The 26,193-nt window shown below is 44.0% G+C and overlaps 1 non-coding gene across 1 annotated transcript; it reads left to right on the top strand.

Moving 5' to 3' along the window:
- Positions 1-10,541: 10,541 nt before the first annotated feature.
- LOC120925714 lies at positions 10,542-10,700 on the top strand. Its single transcript, XR_005746917.1, has one exon. It is a non-coding gene; the product is annotated as a U1 spliceosomal RNA (small nuclear RNA).
- Positions 10,701-26,193: the final 15,493 nt, after the last annotated feature.

Below are 26,193 nucleotides of genomic sequence, written 5' to 3'. Positions count from 1 at the left end.
GCTCCAGTCCGACTCAGACGCCAGCAAGGTGGAGGTGGAGTACTGGTTTGGGCTGGTATCATCAAAGATGAGCTTGTGGGGCCTTTTCGGGTTGAGGATGGAGTCAAGCTCAACTCCCAGTCCTACTGCCAGTTTCTGGAAGACACCTTCTTCAAGCAGTGGTACAGGAAGAAGTCTGCATCCTTCAAGAAAAACATGATTTTCATGCAGGACAATGCTCCATCACACGCGTCCAAGTACTCCACAGCGTGGCTGGCAAGAAAGGGTATAAAATAAGAAAATCTAATGACATGGCCTCCTTGTTCACCTGATCTGAACCCCATTGAGAACCTGTGGTCCATCATCAAATGTGAGATTTACAAGGAGGGAAAACAGTACACCTCTCTGAACAGTGTCTGGGAGGCTGTGGTTGCTGCTGCACGCAATGTTGATGGTGAACAGATCAAAACACTGACAGAATCCATGGATGGCAGGCTTTTGAGTGTCCTTGCAAAGAAAGGTGGCTATATTGGTCACTGATTTGTTTTTGTTTTGTTTTTGAATGTCAGAAATGTATATTTGTGAATGTTGAGATGTTATATTGGTTTCACTGGTAAAAATAAATAATTGAAATGGGTATATATGTTTTTTTGTTAAGTTGCCTAATAATTATGCACAGTAATAGTCACCTGCACACACAGATATCCCCCTAAAATAGCTAAAACTAAAAACTACTTCCAAAAATATTCAGCTTTGATATTAATGAGTTTTTTGGGTTCATTGAGAACATGGTTGTTGTTCAATAATAAAATTAATCCTCAAAAATACAACTTGCCTAATAATTCTGCACTCCCTGTATATAGAAACGTTCTTAAAATATTAGGATGTATATTTTTGTATGCTCTCTTTTATATTTTTATGCATGTTCTGGACCCACCTACTATCAACACTGCGGAGAATGGGCAGCATAGATAGATAGGGCTGTGTATGTCATATGTTATTTAAATTGCCAATATTGTAATTTAATGTTTACAGTTGTGCTTTCTCCTCTTTTTCCTGCTTTTCTATACTGTTTAGCATGTATCAGGCTGGCATTCAGGCTTGAATTCCTTTGGACACTGGGGACAGTGTCGTTTCAAGTGGGGGGGAGTATGTAGCGCCCCCTTACTTTCAGTAAGGGGCGCTACGCTAAAGTTAGTGGGAGAATGAGAAAGGTAAGTTGCTCTCATTCCTAATTGTGTTAAATTTGGCTGTCGCCAAATCTGGATTGATCTGTGTGCTAGACTGCGTTCCAGGGATGCAATACCATCCCTGGCTGGCAGGTGGCACCAGAGAGGTCCAGGGGGAGCCACGTCTTCCCAGCAGCCAATGAGAGGAGTTAAGCCTTGCTGTGCATGCTGGGAGGGAGTATTTGTGCCGGAGGCCGATGTTCTTGGTTCTTCGCGGGTTCCTGGTGCGGCATCCACCTTTAGGGTGTGCGCACATTGCGGGCCCCATCGCTATGGCCTACCTGGCCTGGGGTCGCGCGCAACACAAAGTTCCAGACTCTGGGCCCTCCTGGCCTGGAGCAACTGAAGCCACAAAGGGGCCCCAGTGACTGACTGGGTCCCCCTTCTACTGAGGAGAGCCCAGGCTGTATGACGTTCGGTGGGGGATCGGCTTGAGGAGAACCCGGAGGCAGGTTGTCCAAAAGGGCTTGAACGAACCATCGGGACCTGGTGACCAGGACATTGACAGGTACACTTCAACTGTCAACCGGTGACCCTAGCACAAATTCACTGGGAGGATAAGCTCAACTATTTAGCTCATCCAAGTTCTAGGCCTGTGGCAGAGGCCCCATCAGAGCCAGGCCTGTGGCAGAAGCCTGCTCCTCCCAGCATCCTTAAAGTGACACTTCAGCTGCCAGGCTCGTGGCATGGGTCTGTCCAGAGGCACTTCACCCACTCTGGCTAGAGTGGCGACCAGCTGTACTACTATTACTGAAAGCAGGATTGCTTTCGCTTTCATCCAAGCCTGATACCGCAAAGTTCTTTACTTCATCAACCTTTCCTGTCCTACCTCATGTTGATGTTGGTCGTGTTGGGCCGTGAAATAAAGCATTCAGAAAACCTATTTCGGTGATTGGACATTCGTTTACTGCTCGACGCACAACCATCATCCCTAGACAACGATTAGAGGTAACTTAATACGCCAATCCCAAATCAACCAGCGGCTCCTGAGGGGGTAGCACTACATAAGATAAAACAAAACAATTGCAACAGCGATGGCTGACTCCCCACAGCTTCCCTCCACGCCACAGGAATGGCAGACTGTGGCTTCCCAATTTGTCCAGCGGTGTGACTTTCCGAACTGCGGTGGAGCAATAGATGGGAAACACGTCCGCATAGTGCCGCCACCCCGTTTGGGGTCCTACTATTTTAACTATAAAGGTTTTCATAGTATCGCGTTGATGGCGGTGGTGTCGGCACACTACGAATTTTTGTATGTGGACGTGGGGAAGAACAGACGGCTGTCTGATGGGGGAGTGTTCGCGCGGACTGAATAATACAAACTGGTGGTCTGGAACTGCCACCGGATGAAGACAATGTGGAAGGACTTCCGTTCGTTTTTTTAGCAGACAAAGCTTTTGGGCTTGGACCTCACCTCATGCGGTCTTTTCCCCAGAGGACCCTCACCTCAGAGAGGAGGGTGTTCAATTATCGGCTGGCCAGAGCCCGGAGGGTAGTCGAGAATGCCTTTGGGATACTCGCCAGCCGGTTCCGCCTGTTCCTGACAGAGATACACCTGGCGGAATATAAATTGAACACTGTTGTTTTTGCCTGCTGCATTTTGCACAATTTTCTACGCAGGCACTCCCAGGCGTACCTAACCAACATCGGTGCTGAGGCAGGACTACCCTCAGATACCCTTCCTGGTCTGGACACTGGTCGCGCTGGCTTGGCCACCCAATCTGCTTGTGAGGTACGCGACAAATATGTTGAGTACTTCATGGGTCGGGGGGCCATTGCTATGCCTGATCATATTTCTTTCTAATTTGGCCCCCAAAAGAAAGAAATATTCACAGAAATAATAAATAATTTGACCACTGGACTTTATACAGTTGTTTGTCATTATTGCTTTTTCTCTTTTTATCTGTCTTCCTGGTTCTCCAACTAACTAGTGCACTTTTAGTGCCAAATTTAGTTATCATGTTTTAGTAAATAACCACAATTGCACATTATTCACTCATCTACAAACTGGGTATTGAGCATAGAAAGAATAAAAGCCACTCATTTTTCAGATTTAGATGTAAAAAAAAATATTTGCAGCTTGTTCATTACTCACCAAATTTGGGTTTTTTTGATGAAAACATGCCTTTTTTTTTAATTTTTCACAATTTAGTAAGATTTTTTTTCCATATATATATATATATATATATATATATATATATATATATATATATATATATATTTTTGGAAAATATATCTTTATTTTTTTACTATATATTTTTAACTCAAATATATATATTTTGACTTTTTTTTTAATCAAATATATATATTTGTTATTTTTTTTTTCCAAATCAATTTTTTTTCTTTTTCTTTTTTTGATTATCTTTTTTTCTCTTTTTATTTTTCTTTGGTTGTTGATTTTCCAAATACTATTTTGGCATATTGTTTTTAAATTCGTAAAAAAGGTTTGGGGGGGGGGGCGGGGGTTCAGTCTTTGACACGGCCCATCATGTCGATTATATTTTTAAAATTCTGTTCAATGACTAACATCATTTGCCTCATATTGTCCATCTCTGTGCTGCACTCCATAATCTGCTGTATTATGATTTGTGCACTTGCACGTGAAAAGTGCGGAACACCATCTTCATCCCCTAAAAAAATATATTATATTTTGCAGGCCTATCTACATCTGTTTTGCCCTATAAAGCTGGGGTGACAGCTGCTCATTTCCACCCAACTTCTACAACTTCTCCTTCTTCGACAACTCCTCCTTCTTCAACAACTGCACCCTCATCTTCAACAACTCCTCCTTCAACAACTTCACCCTCATCTTCGCCAACTCCTCCTTCATCTTCCATAATTCCTCCATCTTCCATAAATCCAACTTCTTCTTCCTCAACTTCCCCTTCATCTTCCATAACTCCTCCTTCCAAAATGGCTTCTTCCTCCTCTCTTCCTTCCACCACTCCTTCCACATCCTCCACATGCCGAGATGCTCTTTTTTTGGCATGTCTGGCCCTCCCTGCCTCCTCAAAATGCTGTCGTCTTCTTTCCCCTAAATAACACAAAACAAAAGGTATACTCATCAGCACACAGATATTGGAGAGCAGAAATCGCACACATTGCTTAGAAGAGGCTTAACATTTTTATTGTTTTTTGTCTTCTTCCACCATGCCAAAAATCAATTTTTAGATGACTTATAGCCCAAGCTCTGATCCTGCCCCTTTTTAGCGAAGTGACACATGGATGTCCCTCCTAAAAAGTCTTCCTCGGAGCCCCTAAAAAAGCTTTTTTTTTTTTTTGGGGGGAGACACAGGTGCTCTTGATTCCAGATGTAAAAAGCAGCTGCTTATTATCACTGTTGAGAATGAATCCTGTTTGCCTTTAAAAGTTTATAATATTTTAGGACTAAAAAATCATCTTTTCAACAATGTTTACAAACGTTGTTTTTTGCCAGATAGCCATGTACAGGTGTGTTATTTCTGGAGCAACATCGGATTTGTGAGAAACGATGTGATGGTACGATGTTTACTATTACGATCGTTGAAAAAGATAGCTATTTTCCCAAAAAACATACAATTTCAACATGTGTTCAAAAGTCCAACCAGGCCAAGGAGGCAGATGTAGAAATATACATGACAAATTAATAAAGACAATTGACCCCAAAAAATAAAAAAGGACTTACTTTTCACGATCATCTTTAACTGATGTGGCTCCCGCAGTTTCAGGTCCGACCAACGTTTCCGGAGCTGTTCTTTTGATCTGGCGACACCAAACATCTCCTTAATTCTCCTCGCCACCTTGTCCATATTTTTCGCCTTTGTTTGTTATACTGTGGTGATTAGGCATCAAACATTAAAAACAAATACAATGTGTCATTTACAAAGGACACAAACTCCTTGGGGGGGGGGGGGGTTGATTTGGTGTGCCAACATGGTAAACAATAAAAAAAAAAAATAATAATAATATGTTGACATAACTTGACAAAAAAAAAATATATATACCAAGTACCAAAAAAAAAAAAAAAAAAATGGTGACATAACTTGAAACACAAAAAAAATAAAAAAATTAGAGAAGATCAACATTAACTAAAAATAACAAATATATACATGTGGAGGACCAAAAAAAAGATGCAACATCTGGCTAGCAAACATTTAAAACATATTACATCACAAGCAACAAATGTCACATTTCAGTATGGGACAACTCAGTCTAAATAGCATCAGCAAGAGAACAGGTTTATTCTAGCAAGAGAACGAAGAAAAAAACGAGGCAATAAACGACACACTAGATCTTTAAAAAAACGAATGTGCCATGTCCCAAACAAACGCGAGTTTTACGATACTCCTGGACTGCCACTCCAGGGGCACATGCACCATAGGCTTTTCCTTCCATATCCGACCCCCCGACCGGCCAGTGCAGCCCTCCACCCCTGCCAGATAGAGAGCCCTTCAAGGTTTTCTTGGGGAGAACTGCCGCTCCAGTTAGCAGCCTCCGCCAATACTAGCCCCTCCAAACCCTCCGTCAACCCGGCGGATTTGCATGGCCTTACTCCGTAGGGCAGTACCAGCTCCTCCTACCGGATCCCTGACAGAGATGGCACTTACACCAGCCAGCCAGAAGGCCAGACTAGAACTCGGCAAAAAGACCAAGACCAAGTGCAGCCACGTCCTCACCAGGAGCACCATTCAAGAGGGTATTGAATGGCACTGGGCTTTCAAATAATAAAAGAGGGTCTTGAATGTAACCCATGGCTAGCTAATGGAGGGTCCTCAGGGACAGGGTGATTGATTCCCAGGTTTTTTTTCCCGTTACCAGTCTGGCTGCTGTGTTCTGGACGACTTGTAGACGTGAAATTTGGTAGTTGAATCGGAATTGATGATTGTTCCAACTACTACTGCTGTGTCCTCTTCCCAGGATAAAGGGGATGAGTCTACGCAGCAGGTGGAGAAGGTAGCGAGATCTGCTGACTACTGATCCTATTTGTGCGTCCATAGTCATGTCTGAGTCAAAGATGACTCCGAGGCTTTTGACTTTAGTGCTTGGGGTGATGATTTGCCCAAGGATGGTGGGTGGTGTGCATGTTGTCCTAGAGTTTTTCTTTTGATTTGCATAGAGAAAGAGAAGTTCTGTTTTGGATCCATTAAGTTTGAGGGAGCTCTCCGTCATCCCATTATCAATCAATAAGAGGCAATTTTCTAGTGCGTGGTATTGGTCCTTTTTGTCGGTGATGCAAAAGTCAAGTTGAGTGTCATCAGCGTAGGAGTGATAGAGCAGGTCCATTTTGCTGATGATTTTGAGGCGTGGGCGGAGGTAGATATTGAAGAGCACGGGCGATAGGGGTGATCCTTGAGGGATTCCGCATGTAATTGCACGTGCTTCCAAAGTGAAAGCTCCTAGTTTCACTGTCTGGGATTTATTGTCTAGGAAGGATGCGAACCAGGGTAGATCAGAGTCCTGGCTGCCGATAGGAGTGACTCAGTGGGGGCTCCAGGCAATCGAGCGAGTGAGGTCTGGTGGTGTTGCTGGGCAGAATGGTCTCAGGGCGGCCCGGAGAAGTGTTGAGGCCGTGGCTGGGTGGACCAAGATGGCCGCAACTGCCGGAGCCGCGGTCTGTCCTAGCCCGGCAGGTGCAGCTTCGGGCGGTGCGCTGGCAGGCTGGGGGGACCTCCGAGGTGGAGACCACAAGGCAGGCCCGCTGGAAAAAAGTAAGCAAGTGGGATGGCAGGAGTTAGGCCGCAGCCGCGGTCTATCCTGCAGGCAGCTGCCGTAGCCAATAGACGTCCAGATGGCGGCTTTGGGTGGCAAGCTGCAGGCTGGGGGGGGCCCTGGGTCTATTGAGCTAGCAATAGCTAGCCAGGCAGTCCCGTTGTAGCACGGATTGCAGGAGCTCTGCACTCAGACGTCTGTTCAGATGGTAACGTCTTGTCAGCCAGGCAAAACAATGAAACATGCTCTTCTGTGCTCAGGAAAGAGTGAGTTCTCACATTATAGCAAATGTATCAGATAAAGGAGGAAAAAAAAACAAATACAACAGTTGTGAGCAGAAGCAGTCAAAAGGCACAAGTCCTGGTTTTTAACTCTTAAGTTCAAAATTCCACTTAAGTTCAGAAAATCCACATGCAAGCCACCATCAGCAATTATGCTTGCAAACCAAGGTTTTACTGTATAGGCTCCAGTAAAATGGTTGCTGAGCCCATTTCCTGATGACGCGCGCTCTAGCGTGAAATGCATTGAAAGTGAGGCTCTACACGCATAGACTTGAGTCCGGAACTCCCGTTCTACAGCTGAAACAAAACGCATGCTGAGCACCACAGAGCAATTCAACGGTGACGGATCGGCTTCTGCTTTTTCTCACAGCTGCATTTTTTAAATATCTGCTGTTTCTTGATCATACATCACGGGACACAGAACCTTAATTACTTAATGGGTTATGTAGTCACCACAGGAGATTGGACACTGGTTAACTCAATTGAAATTGAGTTCCTCCCCTATATAACCCCTCCCAAATGTAGAGTGCCTCAGTTTTTTTGCCAGTGTTTAAGGTGGTTGGTCACGTTCAACATGTGCTAAGAAGAAAAATGTTCATTTGATGGTCTGGCTGCGGGGACCTAGGAGCTATAATCGGATCCATACCTCGGGCCGATATCAAAAGCCTAAAATGGTTGGTACCCGGGCCTTGTGTAAAGAATTAACAAGGTTTGCCTGTAATGTCTCTCTGCGGAAGTCTGGGCTCTGGGATCCAGACTTTGGTGCACTAATACAACTGTGGCATGAAAAGTTTCTGGCAGAGTCTTCTACATGTCTAGGTATGAAGTTTCTCTAATGGAACCCTTGATAAACCTGAAGGTTGGCACAAACTGCCCCGCCGATATGGGTGAAAGCTGGAACTACTTTTAGTAGCTTTTCCTGCGGCCTGGATAATGTAAGAAGAGGATAATTTATTTTGTATTATCTTCTGTGAGTGGGCCCTGGCCTGGATTTGATGCGGTTCCAAACCTGCCAGTTTCTCGAGAGGGAAAGCCTGTCTCACCCTACTGTTAAGGGGAGACCAATAGGGTGGCCAGTACCTCTTGGGTATAATTAGGTAGAGAGCGAAAGAGGTGAAGGGATGAGTTTTTTTGGTTGAGCTCTCCCTAAGCTTCCGGAGCTCTTGGTCCTTCCTGGTGGGGAAGGGGGCCGTGACTGTCCGGGCCGTGGACCAGGGTCCATTCAAAAGCCTGTGGAGATAGTGCCCCTGGAGTGGCAGTCCAGGGGTGCCATACATTGCACTGAGTGTGTGAGGGACACTCAACGTGTGGCACCTTTTTGGTCACTAATCTCCACACACACTTTTTCACACCTGCCTCTAGGGCCGGGCCTTTTGGCTAGGACCAGAGGAATTTTTGTTTCCTGGCCGGAGGGCCGGCCAACGTATTGCATGTTGGTCACTTTCTACTCACCTCTCCCACCTTCCTTCTCCCCCACTTTCTATTTATTTACCCCGTTTGTCAAGTTTTGTCTTCTTTTTGTTTGGTGCACAGCACTTTTAGTGTGATTAGTAGGGTGCTGGTCCTCGGGCCTGCTCTGAAAGTCTTGGGAGTGGGTGGACATGGCCTTCTGGCTTAGTTCGCCTGCTCTCATGGGGTCTCCCTTTGGGGGAGCCTCACTGAGGAGGGTTCTGTTTCGGCAGTCCCTCTGAGGATGTTGGGTCCTTGTGGCTTCGGCTGCTTGGACCAAGATGGGTCCATATGGCTTCGGCTGTATGGGCCACAGTTACTCTTTTCCCTGTCAGGAGCCTAACGCCCTGGGGGATCAGAGCTGGGTCCTTTTCGGAGGACCATTTGACGATGCACCCGTCACAGTTTTTTGTTGCACCTCTTTATGTGTGTGCACATTTTTCCTGCACCGGGTGGAGTTTTTGGGTTGTGTTTTGCACGCCACAGGCTTTAAAAAAATAAAAAAAAGTATGTGTCCCTGGAGTGGCAGTCCAGGGGTGCTGGACAATTACTGTGAGTGAGGGTCACATTGATTTAAGGCACCGCGGTCACTGCACCAGAGCACGCTTTTTTGTTTTAGCACTTGCCTCCTGGGTTGGGCCTTTTGGCTGGGACCGGAGGATTTTTTTATTCCTGGCTGGAGAGCCTGGTCATTGTATCGCACAATGGCCACTTTCACTCTCCTCTTCACTATCCCGTTCTCCCCTTTATTTAATTTGTTCCTTTGTGTGTCACGTTTTTGTATTTTTATGTTTTGTACATGTTTTGCACAGTGTGGTGAGTAGGGTGCTGGTCCTCAGGCCTGCCCTGAAAGTCTTGGGAGGGGGTGGACATGGCCTTCTGGCTTAGTTTGCCCTCTCTCATGGGGTCTCCCTTTGGGGGAGCCTCACCGAGTACTTGGGTGGATCTGTTTCGGCAGACCCTTCAGAGAAAGGGGTCTGTCTGGCTTTGGCTGGATGGACCATAGTGTAAAGTACCCTTTTCACTGTCAGGAGCAAAATGCCCCAGGGGATTCAGTGTACCCGCTGCACTTTTTTGTTGTAACCTCTATGTTGTGCACATTTTTTTGGCACCGGGTGAAGTTTTTTGAGTGCGTTTCACATGCCATGGGCTTTCGATAGAGTGAGCTAATTTATGTGTATTTTAAGACTATAACACAACATTTTTGCATTTTTTTGTGGATAGTACCTTTGCTTACAGTAAGGACTAGGTCCCAGAGAAGAGGTGTAAGGACTGGTAATGAGGCATCAGAAGATCCCCGCTTATGACTAAGAAAACTGAGCTTGTCTGCAGTTTACCATCCCCCTCTGTCAGCCTGACAGCAGCCTCACAGGATGAGCCCGTCTGGTTTTGCAGCTTCTCCTATGGCAGCTCCTGTATACGTCACTGAGGACACTTTAAAAGTTGGTTTGGATGGCTTAGGAAGGAAGGATTGCTACTATTATCGCAACCTCCTTGAAAGATAGCATAAAACGGGGTAGATCCCCTTCATCTGCTCTGGCGCTCTCATCAGATGAGCCTTCTGAGAGTGAAAAATACCTCTCTGGAGATGAGGATCAGTTGTAGTCTGAGGACTTAGAGTATTCCTGCTACCTCTCAGTTGCTAAAGATGCAGGTGCAATAATATGCAGAGATGGTGCGTGCCACAGATTACCTCCTGTGGAAGCTTCTATGTCCTCTGTTTGTTCTTTTGGGACCTCGGAAGTCCCCGCAGGCTGCATGCTGTTTTCCAGTTCATCCCTTGCTGTATGAACTGATGTATGATGACTGGGTTCACCCGGATAAACTGTTTCTCCTCCTAAACAGTTTCACCTCCTGGTGATAAATAAATCTTTTGCCTTTTACTAAAGATTTTTGTGGGGGGGAACAACTGGGCCTCCTTACCTGGCAGGGGAGACACCATGATCATGAAGGTGGTTCTCCCAGGGCGAGGCACGGCTATTGCACACTCTAGGACGTGCTGATCGTGGTTGTCTTCCCTGCCGCTTCTCGGCCTTTTGGCTAGGATTGGGTGTGGTATCTGTCCTCATCAGTTGTCAGCGGAGCGCTGAAGCACCTCCATTGGGAGGGTGGATGCAATCCAATGACGTCATTGCACCTGGAAGGATGGTTTCAGCAGGGACTATGCTGTGCTGCCCGACAGAATACTGGGAGCCGGCCCATGGTTGAGTCTGAGCCATCTGGAAGGGTGCTCCTGGTGGGGATGGGTGCTGCGCTTGGTATAGGTCTTTTTGCCGAGTTCTAGTCTGGCCTTCTGGCTGGCTGGTGTAAGTGCTATCTCTGTCAGCGATCCGGTTGGAGGAGCTGGTAATGCCCTGTGGTACGACGGGGTAGAGCCATGCAAATCCGCTGGGTTGACGGAGGGTCTGGAGGGGCTAGTATTGGTGGAGGCTGTTATCTGAGTGGCAGTTCTCCCCAAGAAAACCTTGAAGGGCTCTCTAGCTGGCAGGGGTGGAGGGCTGCACTGGCCGGTCGGGGGGGTCGGATATGGAACGAAAAGCCTATGGTGCATGTGCCCCTTGAGTGGCAGTCCAGGGGTATCTGAAGATCACTGTGTGTGAGGGACACATTGATTTAAGATACCACGGTCACTGCACCAGATACACGCTTTTTTTTTAGCACCTGCCTCCTGGGCCGGGCCTTTTGGCTAGGACCGGAGGAATTTTTTATTCCTGGCCGGAGGGCCTGGTCATTGTTTCACCACAATGGCCACTTCTTTCACTCTCCTCTCCACTATCCCTTCCCCCACTTTATTTTATTTAAGCCTGTGTTTGTCACTTTTTTGTCTTTTTTTGTTGTGCACGTTTTGTCACTGTGTGATTAGTAGGGTGCGGGTCCTCGGGCCAGCCCTGAACGTCTTGGGAGTGGGTGGACATGGCCTTCTGGCTAAGTTCGCCTGCTCTCATGGGGTCTCCCTTCGGGGGAGCCCCACCTAGTACTGGGAGGGTTCTGTTTCGGCAGTCCCTCCGAGGAAGTTGGGTCCGTGTCGGCTTCGGTTGCTCGGACCACAGTACCTCAGTCCCCGTCTGGAGCCTAACGCCCCGGGGGATCAGGGTTTGGGTCCCTCTTCACAGGAGGACTACTTGACGTTCCAACCGTCTGCACGTTTTTGTGAACACTCTTTATGTGTGTGCACTTTTTTTCTGCACCGGGTGGAGTTTTTTGGGTGTGTTCACACGCCATAGGCTTTTCAAAAAAAAAAAAAAAAAAGTGTCACACATAGAGGGAGAGGAAATGAAGGTACAAGCAGATGGATTTTAATAAAACAAAATACAAAAAAACTCACATTTCAGTATTAAAAGCTTGCACATATCCCACGAGTAGCGAACTCGTATTGCCGTCCGTCGGATGCTAGAGTGTGTCCAGCGCTCCAATCCCAATTTGCTCCAATTGTCGCTCTTCTTTTGTTTATAGCGCAAAAAATAAAAACCGTAGAGGTGATCAAATACCACCAAAAGAAAGCTCTATTTGTGGGAAAAAAAGGGTGTCAATTTTGTTTGGGAGCCACGTCGCACGACCGCGCAATTGTCATTCAAAGTGTGACAGCGCTGAAAATTATACATTTTACCACATATACAGTTTAATCTAATGTCACGTTCTTTTGAACAATACATAATTAATTAATTATACATATTACCAGAATTATAACATTGGTGATATAAATATAAGCTAGTTAAACAACTAAACAAATGATAGGTAATTGATAGGGATTGGTTTGGGTATTGACTGATCTGAGGCGTGGGTGCAGGATGTTAATTTTCCACTACTACTCTATTAGTTTACAGCATTTACTTTATAAAATATCCTTTTCGTGATTGAGAGTGTGAAGTTGAAATTTTTTTGTTATAAAATCGTCACTCTCAATTTCTTTGAAAATATTTTTTGGCACGCTGTTTAAAAGTTTGCCTACCCCTGATCTAATGTATTAGATCTATTGTCCATTACTACTTCAGCATTCACAACACCAACATAACTCTTGGGCACCATCTATTGGAAAAGATAAGAAATCTCTTCAGTGCCATCTAATGGTCTAAGCAGCATATAATGTAAATTAATCAAAACCCATTTGCGCCACCTATTGGTCTACTTCTTTCCCTTTCCGTAAACAAAATATAAGCTCTTCCCTGCCATCTATTGGTCTAATATAATACTTAATTCTCAACCAAAAAATAAATAAAAATGTCTTCAGTGCTATCTATTGGACATATCGTGCTTTTGTGTTAAAACCAATGCAACGCATTGTGCATTTTATATGCATTTTGCATGTTTTCCTTCCTCATTAACCTGGGAAAATGGACAGGTGGCTTCAAGTGGCTTGAAAAACAATGCGTTTTTAATATGCTACCATTGACTACATGGAAAGTGCTTTTTAAAAAAAATCATTTACAGCAAGCAGGATTTTCCAAAAATGCAGTGCACTGCTTAAAAATACAGCGCATAGATTTTAAAGGGGACGTTTTCATACGCTTTTGATGCGTTGAGAAAAAAAGTGCACTTTAGCAAGCTACAAAACATACAGGTGTTACTGAATCCCTAGTGGTAAATTCATGGTGTCCATTTATTTATGCACTAGAATGCTGGTTAGAATTTGCACAATAGAGTTTAATGTAAGCACAGAATTAGATCTATGGTCCATTACTACTTCAGCATTTACAACACCAACATAACACTTTGGCTTCATCTATTGGTGTAGCATTACTTTGCATTAGGAAAAGATAAGAAATCTCTTCAGTGCCATCTATTGGTCTAAGCAGCACATATACTAAAAATATAACGTCAGCTTTTGGAAATTCATTGAAACTCATCGGCGCCACCTATTGGTACAATATAATACTTCACTCCCAACCAGAAGAAAAACGCCATCTATTGGACATTTACAATACACATTTCTGAACCCCACTAGAACTCTTGGGCGCCATCTATTGAACCTTTCTGAAGCATAAAAAGAGTATTCACAGCGCCATCTGTTGGTTTACCACTGCCTTTCTTTTTTCCAAAGCAACTGAGCACAATCTATTCTTGATAAAGGCATTCATCAGTATGTGGACTATTAAATACTTTCTTCAGCTCTGTGTATACAAAAGAGCATGGGGGAGCTCATGTCCATAATGGGGGTGGTAGTAACAAAGCCCCAAATGATACACAATGGCTCAAAAGTGATATGGTCCAGAAATATTTAGACAGAATAAAGGTGGATAAAGCACCTGGGCCTGATGGCCTCCACCCACGGATCCTAAAAGAATTGAGCTCTGTCATTTCAAAGCCACTGTATATAATTTTTAGGGACTCATTAATGACAGGAATAGTACCACTGGATTGGCGCAGGATGTAGTGCCCATATTTAAAAAGGGAACAAAGTCTTTCCCAAGTAACTATAGACCTGTTATTTTAACTTCTATAGCTGGGAAGATACTGGAGAGATTAATAAAAAAAAACACATGGATGAGTTCTTGCTGGAAAAAACTATTTAAAGCGGATGTGCCACTAAAAAACTATATTAAAAGCAAGCAGCTACAAATACTGCAGCTGCTGACTTTTAATATAAGGACACTTACCTGTCCTGGAGTCCAGCGGTGATCGCAGCAGATGACGAGCCGATCGCTCGTCACCCTGCTGCTCCCCCCTCCATCCACGGTGAGGGAACCAGGAAGTGAAGCGCTCCGGCTTCACTGCCCGGTTCCCTACGGCGCATGCGCGAGTCGCGCTGCGCCCGCCGATTGGCTCCCGCTGTGTGCTGGGAGCCGAGTGTTCCCAGCATACAACGGGGGGGGGGCGACGGGAAGCGGAGGAAAAACCTGTCCTTTGCCCGTATCGTAGGGCCGGAAGTGGGTGCAGATACCTGTCTGTAGACAGGTATCTGCACCCCTCTCCCCCCTGAAAGGTGTCAAATGTGACACCGGAGGGGGGGAGGGTTCCGATCAGCGGGACTCCACTTTAGAGTGGAGATCCGCTTTAAGCAACAGACAGCATGGATTCATGAAAGACAGAAGTTGTCAGACAAACCCGATTTATTTTTATGAAGAGGTAAGTATAACCTTGGACAGAGGCGTGGCAGTGGACGTGGTATACCTGGATTTCGCAAAAGCGTTTGATACAGTTCCGCACACACGGCTCATGTGTAAGGTAAAGTCTACAGGATTGGAAATATCAGTTTGTAAATGGATAGAAAACTGGCTAAAAGACAGAATTCAGAGATTAGTGGTTAATGATTCATACTCTGAATGGTCTAAGGTTATCAGTGGTGTACCCAAAGGACCCTTACTTTTCAATATCTTTATAAATGATATTGGATCTGAGATCAAAAGTAAAATTTCTGTCTTTGCAGATGACACCAAGCTATGCAGTGGAATATCGTCTTTACAGGATGTCGCCAATTTACAAGCTGACCTCAATGTCTAATTGGGCGACTATGTGGCAGATGAGGTTTAATGTTGATAAATGGAAAGTTATGCACTTGGGGGCTAAGAATATGCATGCATTATACCCTGATAGACCGCCTGGCTGTCCTAGGTGTCATTCCCCTGAGGGCACTTTCTTTCATATGTTCTGGACCTGCCCGTTGTTGGTGACGTATTGGGGGAGGTGTTTGAGTGTATCAATATGCATTTCATGTTATCTATCTCAGTATTGCCTGAGTTGGCCCTGCTTGGGATTCATGACGATGACCAGCGCCCTCGGTATACAAAGTTGCTTGTCTCTATGCTGCTTTTTTATGCCAAAAAAGAAATTCTTATGAAGTGGTCCTCTCCCTCGCCTCCCACGGTTGAGGCATGGGACTCCTCTGTGAATGCAATGTTGCCAAAGTATAAGCTGACTTATATTAAAGCGGGGGTTCACCCAAAAAAAAAAAAATTTAACATTAGATTGAGGCTAATTGTGGGAAGCACAATCGGGTGTTTTTTTTTAAATCAATGTAGTACATAACTTTTTAGAGAGAGATGTTCTCTGCAGGCGCCGTATAGAGCCGCACCGACGTTCGGCTTCTTTCGGCAACTTGTGACGCGCTGTATGCGACGGTCGGAAGCCTGTCGATCAAATAGAAACGCCCAGTCCCGAAGATCATACCCGGATCATACCCGGAAGCCGCGGAGAACATCTATCTCTAAAAAGGTATGTACTGCATTGATTTAAAAAAAAAAACACCCGATTTTGCTTCCCACAATTGCCTTAATCTAATGTTAAAAAATTTTTTTTCGGGTGAACCCCCGCTTTAATATGGGCTGCCCCCAGATATTTGACAGAGTTTGGCTCCCCTGGACACAATAATTTTAATTTATATTTTACTGGATGTGAGTTGCTTTCTTACTGTTTATTTTTCCTGACTGATGTGAGGGTTGGGTGGGACTGGTATTATGACTTGTGAATGGATTGTGGTGCGCACTGTCTCTTTGTTACTTTTATGTGCCTGTTTATATATTGCTTCTGACTGAGCTATATACATATGTTACTTGTATTTTGATGTCTTCTAAATAAAGACCAACCTCTTTGTTAAAAAAAAGAATATGCATGCATCATACATACTAGGAGTAGAAGAAGTGGGGGGATCTGTAGTGGAGAAGGATCTGGGGGTTTTGGTAGATCATAAGCTCAATAATGGCATGCAATGCCAAGCTGCGGTTTCCAAAGCGAGCAAAGTCCTTTCTTGTATTAAGAGAGGTATGGACTCCAGAGAGAGAGATATCATTTTACCCCTGTACAAATCATTAGTAAGACCTCATCTGGAATATGCAGTTCAGTTTTGGGCTCCAGTCCTCAAGAAGGATATTGGGGAACTGGAGAAAGTGCAGAGAAGGGCAACCAAACTGATAAGAGGCATGGAGGAGCTCAGCTATGAGGAACGATTAGAAGAACTGAATTTATTCACTCTTGAGAAGAGGAGATATAATCAACATGTACAAATATATAAGGGGTCCATATAGTGAACTTGGTGTTGAGTTATTCACTTTACTGTAAACACTGAGGACAAGGGGGCACTCTACGTCTAGAGGAAAAGAGATTTCACCTCCAAAACGGAAAGGTTTCTTCACAGTAAGAGCTGTGAAAATGTGGAATAGACTCCCTGCAGAGGTGGTTCTGGCCAGCTCAGTAAAGTGCTTTAAGAAAGGCCTGGATTATTTCCTAAATATACATAATATAACTGGGTACTAACATTTATAGGTAAAGTTGATCTGGGAAATATCCGATTGCCTCATGGGGGATAAGGAAGGAATTGTTTCCCCCTGCTGAAGCAAATTGGATCATGCTTTGCTGGGTTTTTAGCCTTCCTCTGGATCAACTGTGGGTATAAAATTGGGTATATATGCAATTGTACGATATTATTATTTTATTTCTTATGGTTGAACTTGATGGGCTTGTGTCTTCTTTCAACCTAACTATGTAACTATCTATAGTGTGGTCTCCAAAGTGCTGGTCGTTTTGATGGGGTGTGCGTGTCTGATGGGACCACAAATGTGTGTGGGCGGTTTTAATGGCTCTAATGGGGACACAAATATGGCGGGGAGGGGGCTGGATGGCCGTGCTAGTACCTCTGATGGGGACACAAATTTGTGTGTGTGTGTGTGTGTGTGTGTGTGTGGGGTGGGGGGGGGGGTGTGTGATTTTGATGGCTTTGTTAAGCACTATTGTTAAGCAATATCTATATTTTAAAAGACAACAATTATCAGGGCTGTAAAAATATCCCAAATAAAATGTAACTACTGCGTTCACTATTTTTATAGATTATTTTTTTGATTTACCATTTCTTTAGTTTTTTTACTCCTGTGCAATAACGTCGTTTTTTTTAACTATTTGCTTGCCATTTTCTATTTTATACATTTTGGATTTGGTTGGTGACAGCGGATGTCACTTCGCTATACACCGTTATACCCCATAATCTTGGCTTGCATGCGGTTTCTCACTATTTGAACAAAGATAGTGGCCTTGATTTTTTCTGTTGAAAAGCCTGTGGCGTGCAAAACACAACCCAAAAACTCCACCCGGTGCAGGGAAAAATGTGCACACACATAAAGAGTGACATCACAAAAAACTGTGACGGGTGCATACGTCAGTGGTCCTCCGAAGAGGACCCGTCTCTGATCCCCCGGGGCGTTAGGCTCCTGACAGGGAAAAGAGTTACTGTGGTCCATACAGCCGAAGCCAAATGGACCCATCTTGGTCCAAGCAGCCGAAGCCACAAGGACCCAACATCCTCGGAGGGACTGCCGAAACAGAACCCTCCTCGGTGAGGCTCCCCCGAAGGGAGACCCCATGAGAGCCGGTGAACCTAACCAGAAGGCCGAGTCCACCAACTCCCAAGACTTTCAGAGACCGGCCCGAGGACCAGCACCCTACTCGCCACACAAAGTGCCAAGCACCAAACAAAAAGAGTGACAAACAAAACAAACCTTGATACCATACAAATTGCCTTCATAATGGAACTTTTAGAGTTCGCAGCCATACACAACTATTTTTGGCATGACGGTAAATTTTACCAACAGAGTCGCGGAGTGGCTATGGGAGCGAAATATGCTCCCAGCCTCGCAAACTTATTTATGGCCCTATGGGAGGAGGATGTCGTCCGTGTTCAGTCTAGGCCCCAGATTTTGCTGTGGGCCAGATACATCGACCACATCCTCCTCCTATGGGAAGGTCCTGAAAATGACCTGTCCCAATTCATCGACTCATTAAACATCAATGGACGTGGGATTTTTTTGACATACGAGGCCAGTCAGATGCAGATTAGCTTCTTGGATCTACTCATTTCTGTCGAGGAGGGTTGTTTTGTAACTACCGCACATTTCAAGGCAACAGACAGGAATTTGTATATTTCCAAAGACAGCTGTCATTATTCTTCCTGGTTAGACTCCATTCCAAAGAGTCAATACCTTTGATTAAAAAGGAACTGCACTAAACAGTCCTCCTTTGTTAAGCAGGTCAGTATCCTAACAGAACGATTTGCTTCTAAGGGGTACTGCTGTGAAGCCCTGTCTAATACATTAGACCAAGTGGCGAACTTGGACAGAGTTGCATTACTGGAGGATAAACCTCGGAATGACTGTCAGGTTCAAATGTTCATTTGTCACTGATTTTTCATGCCAATATGCAGGTGTTAAATGCATTTTTTCAAAATACTGGCATATTCTAAAAAGTGACAGTGTCCTGAATGGACTACTACCTGAAAGACCTCAGGTGGTGTTCAGGGGACTTCCCTCTTTGAGAGATAAACTGGCCCCCAACATACAAAATCCTCCTAGGATCCCTTCAATGTTTTCATCAGGCCTAACAGGGTTCTTTAAGTGTGGTAGGTGCCAGAGCTGTGGCTTGAATGGGCGAACTACTAAGAGGACTACGGAGTTCAGTTCCAGCTGTACTCAGAAAAGGTTCAGCATTAAGCCTTTTATCACCTGTTCCACAGTGGGTGTTATTTATTTGTTAATGTGCCCGTGTGGTCTCCAATATGTGGGCAGGACTAAACGCCCCCTCCACATAAGACTAAACGAGCACATTGTGAATATACGGAGTGGCTTCACAGAGCACTCTGTGTCCAAGCATTATTTGCTTTGCTTTGATACACGCTTTTTTTAGCACCTGCCTCCTGGGCCGGGCCTTTTGGCTAGGACCGGAGGATTTTTTTATTCCTGGCCGGAGGGTCTGGTCATTATTTCACCACAATGGCCACTTCTTTCACTCTCCTCTCCACTATCCCTTCCCCCACTTTATTTTATTTAAGCCTGTGTTTGTCACTTTTTTGTCTTTTTTTGTTGTGCACGTTTTGTCACTGTGCGATTAGTAGGGTGCGGGTCCTCGGGCCAGCCCTGAACGTCTTGGGAGTGGGTGGGCATGGCCTTCTGGCTTAGTTCGCCTGCTCTCATGGGGTCTCCCTTCGGGGGAGCCCCACCTAGTACTGGGAGGGTTCTGTTTTGGCAGTCCCTCCGAGGAAGTTGGGTCCGTGTCGGCTTCGGTTGCTCGGACCACAGTACCTCAGTCCCCGTCTGGAGCGTAACGCCCCGGGGGATCAGGGTTTGGGTCCCTCTTCACAGGAGGACCACTTGACGTTGCACCCGTCTGCACGTTTTTGTGAACACTCTTTATGTGTGTGCACATTTTTTCTGCACCGGGTGGAGTTTTTTGGGTGTGTTCACACGCCATAGGCTTTTCAAAAAAAATAAATAAAAAAAAAATTATTTGCTTTGTCATAATAAGGACCCAAGAAACACGGTTTTCTTGGGTATCGATAAATTCATTGCGCATTGGAGGGGGAGTGACCTGGTGAGAAATATCTCCAGGTCAGAAATGGCCTGGATTCACAAAATTAAAATGTTATACCCCACATGGGCTGAACATTGAAGTAGATGTGAACTGCTTCATAGACAATTCATAATCTTTTCACCTGCTATATATGCCCTAGATTATTTGTTATGATTACCGGTTTCTAAGTATATATGTCATCAGATTCTGTATTTTCAGAACATAGCTGCATTTTTGGGTGTAGTGGCATTGATATTTTTTTACCATCTATTAATGCACTTCATTTGAATGAATATTGTTTTTAATGTTTTTTATTAGTAGTGACTGGAGATGGATCTGTCCAGCTGCACGTTTGAGCCTTTGGACACACATATTCCCCGGTTATTATTTTTGTATAGCCATAATTGGTCGTTTTATATATATACCATCTTTGCTTCCCAGCAGGGACGGTTTATTAGTATTATTTTTTATTTTTTCCCCTTATTGGTTAATAAAAAATTATTTTTCCCTTTTTCTGTTTTGGCTATGTGCGCTATAATAAAGCGCAATATAGTAATAGTAATGGATGGCCACGGGTGCGACATCTTTTTGTAAAGATCTCGGTGTAAGATTAGATGTTCCGCTCCATCGGGTGACATTGTACTGGCAGTCACCGGCGGTTTTCCATCAACCAAGATGGAGGACGTGCGTCTGGCGCCAGGTCCATCTCGGAGTTCAGCCACGCCTTCCTTTTTTCTTTTTTGTATTTAATGCGGTGATGTGAAGCGAAACGTTGGGAGACGGCGCTTTGACGTCACCGCGTTGCACATGTGAGGACCCCGGATATCCTGGGCACACGCTTCATACACAGACCGGCCGGCTGTGTTTTTATATGCCTATTGTTATTGGACTAATGTAAGTGCAATATTTCGCTTTTTGAATTAATTTTTTATGCAGTATTATGCTATGAGTCCCTTTTGATCTCTCTTCACATACGCTGGAGTATTAATTTGGGCTGCCAATTGAGAGAACCACCAGTGGATGGATGAGTGAGTCTGTTTCCCCAGTGGAGAGTGGATATCGTTGTTGCTGTTTTTTATTTGCTCTGTGGTAAGAGTCAGTTTTACCCGTTGGTGGAGGTCTCCTGTCTGTCAGTCATCACGACGCTGTGGATATATTCAACACTTTCTTTATCACTACATTTGGGACTGTGTCTATATACCTATTCAGTTCATTTGATTGGGTTTATTTCCCTCTTTTTCACTAATTATTTTGTGGACCACTTTTTGAGGCTTGATCTGTTATGATTATTTTGGTTCATGTTTTTTAGATTCGCACATAATTATTCACTTGGTATTATTCATATGCAATTTTCAATCACTTAGCGCGACTCCTTTTTTGTTTTATGTTGGTTTGATGTTATATAACATTTGAGACGCAGCTGTTGCACATTTACTTTGGTATGCGCAATATTTTTTCTGTTTTTTGTCATTTTATACATTACATGAAGAGTGCAGAGAACACATTGTTTTTTACGGCAGGGAATGTGTTTGGTTTAAATGACATGTATCTTTATATTGTATGTGTAATGCAAGTTATTAGCACTATATAAATCCTCATTATTATGCACTAGAATGCATCTCATTTCCTCTGAAAAAGAAAGAAAAAAAGGTAATATAACATAATCACATCATATGTTTACTGCTTAAAAATACAGCACATAGATATGAACAATTGCATATGATTTAAAGGGGACGATGTGCTTTTGACGCAATGAGAAGGTGTATTTTCGCAAGCACAAACATACAGGTGTGAATGGATCCCCAGTGGTAAATTCATGGTGTCCATTTATTTATGCACTAGAATGCTGGTTAGAATTGGCACAATTGAGTCTACTGTAAGCACAGAATTACATCTATTGTCCATTACTACTTTAGCAATCGCAACACCAACATAACTCTTGGGCACCATCTATTGGCGTAGCATTACTCTGCATTAGGGAAAGATAAGAAATCTCTTCAGTGCCATCTACTGGCCCAAGTAGCACATATACAAAAAATTCAAATTCAGCTTTAAGAAATTCATCAAAACTCATTGGCGCCACCTATTGGTATACTTCTTTCCCTTTCTGTAAACAAAAATAGAACTTATTCAGCGCCATCTATTGGTATAATATAATTATTCACTCTCAACAAGAAAAAAAAAGTCTTCAGCGCCATCTATTGGTCATTTACAATACACATTTTTGAACCCCCTAGAACTCTTTGGCGCCATCTATTGAACTTTTACTAACACACCTTTCTAAAGCCTAAAAAAGAATCTACAGCGCCATCTGTTGGTTTTATACCACATTTCTTTTTTTACAGAGCAACTACTGAGTGCCATCTATTGTATTGATAAAAGCTTTCCTCAGTATGCGAACCATCGATAGCGGGGTCTCCAAAGTGCTGAGCGTTCTGATGGGGAGGGTGTGTGTGTAGTGGGGTCTCCCAAGTGCTGGTTTTTCTGATGGGCACTTGTGTGTTTGTCTGATGGGAACACAAATGTGCGTGGGCGTTTTGATGGCTCTGATGGGGACACAAATATGGCAGAGTGGGGTCTCCAAAGTGCTGGTCGTTTTGATGGGGCGTGCGTGTCTGATGGGACCACAAATGTGTGTGGGGGTGTTAATGGCTCTGATGGGGACACAAATATGGCGGGGAGGGGGCTGGATGGCCGTGCTGGTACCTCCGATGGGGACACAAATTTGTGTGTGTGGGGGTGGGGGGGAGCGGGGTGATTTTGATGGCTTTGTTAAGCACATATCTATTTTTTTAAATACAACAATTATCAGGGCTGTAAAAATATCCCAAATAAAATTTAACTACTGCGTTCACTATTTTTATAGATTATTTTTTTGATTTACCATTTCTTTTTTTTTTTTTTTTTTTTTACTCCTGTGCAATAACGTCGTTTTTTTTAACTATTTGCGTGCCATTTTCTAATGTGTGTCCATTTTATACATTACATGAAGAGTGCAGAGAAGTCATTGTTTTTTTACGGCAGGGACTATGTTTGGTTTAAATGACATGTATCTTTTTATTGTATGTGTGATGCAAATTATTAGCACTATATAAATCCTCATTATTATGCACTAGAATGCATCTCATTTCCTCTGTAAAAGAAAGAAAAAAAAGCTAATATAACATAATCACATCATATGTTTACTGCTTAAAAATACAGCACATAGATATGAACAATTGCATATGATGTAATGGGGACCATGTGCTTTTGACGCAATGAGAAGGTGTATTTTCGCAAGCACAAACATACAGGTGTGAATGGATCCCTAGTGGTAAATTCATGGTGTCCATTTATTTATGCACTAGAATGCTGGTTAGAATTGGCACAATTGAGTCTAATGTAAGCACAGAATTAGATCTATTGTTCATTACTACTTTAGCAATCGCAACACCAACATAACTCTTGGGCACCATCTATTGGCGTAGCTTTACTCTGCATTAGGGAAAGATAAGAAATCTCTTCAGTGCCATCTACTGGCCCAAGTAGCACATATACAAAAAATTCAAATTCAGCTTTAAGAAATTCATCAAAACTCATTGGCGCCACCTATTGGTATACTTCTTTCCCTTTCTGTAAATAAAAATAGAACTTATTCAGCGCCATCTATTGGTCCAATATAATTATTCACTATCAACCAGAAAAAAAGTCTTCAGCGCCATCTATTGGTCATTTACAATACACATTTTTGAACCCCCTAGAACTCTTTGGCGCCATCTATTGAACTTTTACTAATACACCTTTCTAAAGCGCCATCTGTTGGTTTAATACCACATTTCTTTTTTACAGAGCAACTACTGAGCGCCATCTATTGTATTGATAAAAGCTTTCCTCAGTATGCGAACCATCTATAGCGGGGTCTCTCAAGTGCTGGTTATTCTGATGGGAACACAAATGTGCGTGGGCGTTTTGATGGCTCTGATGGGGACACAAATATGGCAGAGTGGGGTCTCCAAAGTGCTGGTCGTTTTGATGAGGTGTGCGTGTCTGATTTTTTTTTTTTTTTTTGAAAAGCCTATGGCGTGTGAACACACCCAAAAAACTCCACCCAGTGCAGAAAAAATGTGCACACACAAAGAGTGTTCACAAAAACGTGCAGACGGGTGCAACGTCAAGTGGTCCTCCTGTGAAGAGGGACCCAAACCCTGATCCCCCGGGGCGTTAGGCTCCAGACGGGGACTGAGGTACTGTGGTCCGAGCAACCGAAGCCGACACGGACCCAACTTCCTCGGAGGGACTGCCGAAACAGAACCCTCCCAGTACTAGGTGGGGCTCCCCCGAAGGGAGACCCCATGAGAGCAGGCGAACTAAGCCAGAAGGCCATGTCCACACACTCCCAAGACGTTCAGGGCTGGCCCGAGGACCCGCACCCTACTAATCACACAGTGACAAAACGTGCACAACAAAAAAAGACAAAAACGTGACAAACACAGGCTTAAATAAAATAAAGTGGGGGAAGGGATAGTGGAGAGGAGAGTGAAAGAAGTGGCCATTGTGGTGAAACAATGACCAGGCCCTCCGGCCAGGAATAAAAAATTCCTCCGGTCCTAGCCAAAAGGCCCGGCCCAGGAGGCAGGTGCTAAAAAAAAAGCGTGTATCTGGTGCAGTGACCGTGGTATCTTAAATCAATGTGTCCCTCACACACAGTGATCTTCAGATACCCCTGGACTGCCACTCCAGGGGCACATGCACCATAGGCTTTTCGTTCCATATCCGACCCCCCGACCGGCCAGTGCAGCCCTCCACCCCTGCCAGCTAGAGAGCCCTTCAAGGTTTTCTTGGGGAGAACTGCCGCTCAGGTAACAGCCTCCACCAATACTAGCCCCTCCAGACCCTCCGTCAACCCAGCGGATTTGCATGGCTCTACCCCGTCTTATCCCAGGGCATTACCAGCTCCTCCAACCGGATCGCTGACAGAGATAGCACTTACACCAGCCAGCCAGGAGGCCAGACTAGAACTCGGCAAAAAGACCAAGACCAAGCACAGCACCCATCCTCACCAGGAGCACCCTTCCAGATGGCTCAGACTCAACCATGGGCCGGCCCCCAGTATTCTGTCAGGCAGCACAGCGTAGTCCCTGCTGAAACCATCCTTCCAGGGTGTGCGTGTCTGATGGGACCACAAATGTGTGTGGGGGTTTTAATGGCTCTGATGGGGACACAAATATGGCGGGGAGGGGGCTGGATGGCCGTGCTGGTACCTCTGATGGGGACACAAATTTGGTGTGTGTGTGTGTGTGTGTGTGTGTGTGTGTGTGTGTGTGTGTGGGGGGGGGGGGGGGGGATTTTGATGGCTTTGTTACGCACATATCTATTTTTTTAAATACAACAAATATCAGGGCTGTAAAAATATCCCAAATGAAATTTAAACTACTGCTTTCACTATTTTTATAGATTATTTTTTTGATTTACCATTTCTTTTGTTTTTTTACTCCTGTGCAATAACGTCGTTTTTTTTAAACTATTTGCTTGCCATTTTCTAATGTGTGTCCATTTTATACATTACATGAAGAGTGCAGAGAAGACATTGTTTTTTACGGCAGGGAATGTGTTTGGTTTAAATGACATGTATCTTTATATTGTATGTGTGATGCAAATTATTAGCACTATATAAATCCTCATTATTATGCACTAGAATGCATCTAATTTCCTCTAAAAAATAAAGAAAAAACGGTAATATAACATAATTACATCATGTGATTATTCATAGCTATGAATAAGCACTGTATGAGAGTGTGAAACGCGTTAGACCTTTTTCCTGATTTTTTGCTGTGACATCCATGTTGTGACCAGTTTTTATTAAAAGGAACACATTTTTATTTTTGGAGTGCGGCCGTCCCGGTTCTTTCTTATACATTTTTGCATACTATTGCAGTGCCTACAACCAAGTGTTTGGACTCCAATTTGCTGTTCTCTGGGACCTCTGAGCGGTAAACTTTCTTTTATAATCACATCATATGTTTACTGCTTAAAAATACAGCACATAGATATGAACAATTGCATATGATTTAAAGGGGACGATGTGCTTTTGACGCAATGAGGTGTATTTTCACAAGCACAAACATACAGGTGTGAATGGATCCCTAGTGGTAAATTCATGGTGTCCCATTTATTTATGCAATAGAATGCTGGTTAGAATTGGCACAATTGAGTCTAATGTAGGCAAAGAATTAGATCTATTGTCCATTACTACTTTAGCAATCGCAACACCAACATAACTCTTGGGCACCATCTATTGGCGTAGCATTACTCTGCATTAGGGA

Source organism: Rana temporaria, chromosome 1 (genome assembly GCF_905171775.1).
Source record: "Rana temporaria chromosome 1, aRanTem1.1, whole genome shotgun sequence".
NCBI classification, from domain to species: Eukaryota; Metazoa; Chordata; class Amphibia; order Anura; family Ranidae; genus Rana; species Rana temporaria.
The sequence above is the reverse complement of the archived record's forward strand: the minus strand, read 5'-3'. Positions and strand labels throughout refer to the sequence as shown.